Raw genomic sequence first — 4,250 nt, 5'->3', positions numbered from 1 at the left:
CCGTTTACTTTAGAACTAAACAAGGATTATGTTTATAATAAGTATAATAGAACTTAATATAGGTGAGAATTACCCGTTTACTTTAGAACTAAACAAGGATTATGTTTATAATAAGTATAATAGAACTTAATATAGGTGAGAATTACCCGTTTACTTTAGAACTAAACAAGGATTATGTTTATAATTTCTCCTAGAAATCTTAAAGAAATAACGATTGATTGTTGACAAGACTCAAGAGACAGGTTTTAGTACACTGTTTGTTTGTTGTTAAGCGTAAAGCTACACAATTGGGCTATCTGTGCTCTGCTCATCACGAGTATCAAATCCCAATTTTTAGAATTATTGGCCCACATACTTCCCGCTAAGCCACTGGGGGAAATTTTAATATACAAATAAGTACTTGTAATTGACGATAAAAAAAGTTCAATGTGGATTAGGAGCGGCACAGGACGAAATACAGATCTTAAAAATTACTGGTAACAGGAGGAGAACTATACAGCAACGAAAATATTTTCGACAACATTCAACTAATATTGCAGTATACGTTATTGTTTAACTCTAAATCATCAACAACATTCAACTAATATTGAAGTATAAGTTATTGTTTAACTCTAAATCATCAACAACGTTCAAATAATATTGCAGTATAAGTTATTGTTTAACTCTAAATCATCAAGTTCAACATTCAACTAACATTGAAGTATAAGTTATTGTTTAACTCTAAATCATCAACAACGTTCAAATAATATTGCAGTATAAGTTATTGTTTAACTCTAAATCATCAAGTTCAACATGAGACAATAATTCTAAATCTAATGCATAGTTTTATTTGTTAAATGCGTATGAAATACCAATAAAGAATACGTTCAATAAAATATCTGAAAATACAGAAAGCATGCAGGATTTGTTGGCAAAATGGATTTCTCGTGCATTGGAACTCTAATTGTCAACATTACTGAGTGCATTATTAAATAATTACAGAATTTGTAATAATTAGAAACGATTGTTGTTTTACTAAATAGGCTGTGACAACTGTTTAGGTTTTAAACCGTCTTTCTTGTCATTTTCGAATCTCATTAGCTGGAGATTTACAAGCTACCGTCCATAGCCCTTTATTTGTGTTCAGTAAAATAAAAGAACAAATTATTTGGAGTTATCAAGGGAATAGGTATTGTAAGTATACGTCATGTATAAAACTTATGATATTCACACTGGCATACGTCTTTTACCGAGGGTTACTCGCACTTTGTAAGAACAAGATGTATATGAAACTGCAGTGGAATGTCGCCACAGCCATGAGCCTCGGTGCCACAATCAACATACCTAAACAACGTAGAATTCCCGGTCATTCACTGTGCTACACTACCATTGAAGATTTATGGTACCTGATGATGACAAAACCTTGTCGAAACGTTGTACATTTGCTGTTATGTTAAACTTATATTAAAGTTTTTCTTCAATTACCCATTCAAGCCGTCTCCAGCCATTATTATGGCTTATATGCCATAACCCTTTCTAATTAAGATTGCGAAAAGCTATAGAGACAAATGATACAGCATTTAAAAAATAGAAAACTCCAAAGTTCTCCATGAAAGCGAAAAACTCTCTCTGTAGAACATTTAGGACAGCATCGAGCTCCGAAACCACACTTCAAGCCTCACCGGCGAAAGAGAATCCTCCAATCCCAAAAGTCATTGGATTGATCTGAGTTTCAAGTTGACAAGAGTGACGGATTTTCTATTATATATCCATTTTAATATCGTTGTTTGTTTAAGTTAAATTTATATTTAAAAATGTCCACAACCTATACTGTTAAATCTGTATTGAGAAATTCCCGCCTATTCTCTAAAGTTGTAGAATATTCGCGAGTGTAAGAATCAACAACACATGTGAGTACGTAAACACTATTTTATCGTCAGTATTCTTGCGTAAGTGGAAATTTCGAGAAATTCTACTCGCGCCTATAAATATAACCAACGCGACGTGCCAAAAGACAGTATATATTATTGATTTGCTACAGTTGGTATGCTATAAAACCTCCGAAGCTATAATTGTGATTAATACTTAGTCGGGAAACCTAAGACCAGGAACATTTATCAATTTCAAACATTACAAACCATTTAACTTCAGTGGATTCACATCGAACATTAGTATTTTTACGAAGATATTATATAACTTTAGCGGTAAAAAACTCGACCTGTAATTGGCGTGTGATCAGCGAGGACCACAAAGCTATCTAGCTTCCTGTTAAGTGAATTGCATCTACATCAACTCAAAATTGATTCGCTCATCGTGAACGCTCGATAAGATATCAAGGAAGTTCCAGACTAGAAAGAAGACTTGATATTGTTTGTAAGTTTGTAAATCTTTTGTACGTAGATCATTATTTGTTATTGTAAATTGTATTATTGTTTGCATACTATAACATATTTGTATTAAAAAAGAAACTGTGTGTATCAATCTTGTTGGCAAGTATCATAAATTGGAGATATATCGGCATTGATTTAACTACTGAATTTAAATTACAACTAAACTCAATTTTAGACTATTTGAAATTGTAATACGTTACACAAGGCTCACGAACTTTCAACCATACCTCAAGATCAAAAAATGAGAGAAAATGGTCGTAGAAACTAGAATTACGGCAATTTCATACATCCACACACTTTTCATGTTCCCCATGCAACTACAGTCGAAATTTGTGTCTTTAGAATTATCAACAGTGGTCTTGAAAGCCGATATCCTCATACATTGGAGGGCCTGTGGAAATTTTTCCATGAGGTGTAGTCCAAAATTAAACTAACTTTTCTTTGCGGAAATCTTTTATAAAGGAAACTGAGAAGCCAGACAATAGTGCATAATCATGTCCATCAGACTGACCAGATCGACGATAGCTAAAGCAGTTCTAAAAGTAGAGCAAGACCTAGAGCAAAATGTGATTAATCTCAGTAATAAAGAATGAAATGTTTCCTGAAACTGAAAAATATTATCTTTATGAAAGATTTTCATTACTTATTCGAACCTTAAATCGCTGCAACAAATAATGCTCTAACGTTTTCATGTTTATCCCCGTAATCTTATTACAGATAATTGCTGAAAAAAAATTCTAGAAATCGTAAATCAATTCTCCAAACATGAAATTTTTATACAATAGCGCAATCGCCTCTACGCAATCTTTCATGTATGAACTTTATAACATATAAACAAGTTTCGTGTGAGGGGCGAAGAAACCAATGTTTTCAAACTAATTACTTCTAATTAATAAGATATTTGGTATGTTTGAAGTTAAGCAAAAAGCTACACAATGGGCTATCTGTGCTCTGCCCACCACGGGTATCGAAACCCGGATTCTAGCGTTGAAAGTCCGCAGACATACCGCTGTGCCACTGGGGGGCATTTGGTTTGTTAAGAACACTCTGGTAATATATATTATTTTTATAAGGCAAAATAGTTTCCCAGCTTGGTTTACAATGAATATGTTATAGATATAAAGGAAGCGTATAGCAATGTATTATATATATATTGATAGCAAACTAAAATATGAAAGACGATTCCTAAAATCTATTTATTAGATCCGTTACGGTTATTTGAGGCTAGGAACCAAAACTATATCTCATTAAATTAATTGTGTTTATATATTAATTATAATGTATGTTACTTTAATATTAGTATATTACCAATAAAATATTGGTTAATTGTAGAATTGTTATTGCCACTGATAAACAAATCTGTCAAAGAATGAAACGCTTAGGCAAATAAAAGTGATAAAACACGCTTAACTGTAGATGTAAAATAAGTCTATTTAGTATTGTACATTCTTAGACCTCTGTTGTTCTTCAATATTAATTACAAGTTTTGGAAGAAAACAAGTATCAGGAAAGTTTATTCCATAGATAAGATTCATTCATTTTTTAAAATTTCAATAAATATATTACTGATGTAAATCTGGATCTATAACTGGTTTTTACGTTGACACCTTAAAATCCAAAATAGCACTGGCTTCATACAAACTGTAACATTTTATTATCGTTGATACTCCTGCAAATTACATTTTATTATGGTTGATACTCCTAAAACCATTACATTTATAACTTCCTGCAAATTACATTTTCTCACCATTCTTACTCCTAAAAAATCACGGTTGTAGTTTCCTGCAAATTACAATGCTTTATCATTATTGTTACTCCTAAAAAATCACGGTTGTAGTTTCCTGCAAATTACAATGCTTTATCATCATTGTTACTCCTAAA

The sequence above is a fragment of the Limulus polyphemus genome, unplaced genomic scaffold, assembly GCF_000517525.1.
Source record: "Limulus polyphemus unplaced genomic scaffold, Limulus_polyphemus-2.1.2 Scaffold2515, whole genome shotgun sequence".
Lineage (NCBI taxonomy): Eukaryota > Metazoa > Arthropoda > Merostomata > Xiphosura > Limulidae > Limulus > Limulus polyphemus.
This window is presented reverse-complemented; position numbering follows the sequence as displayed.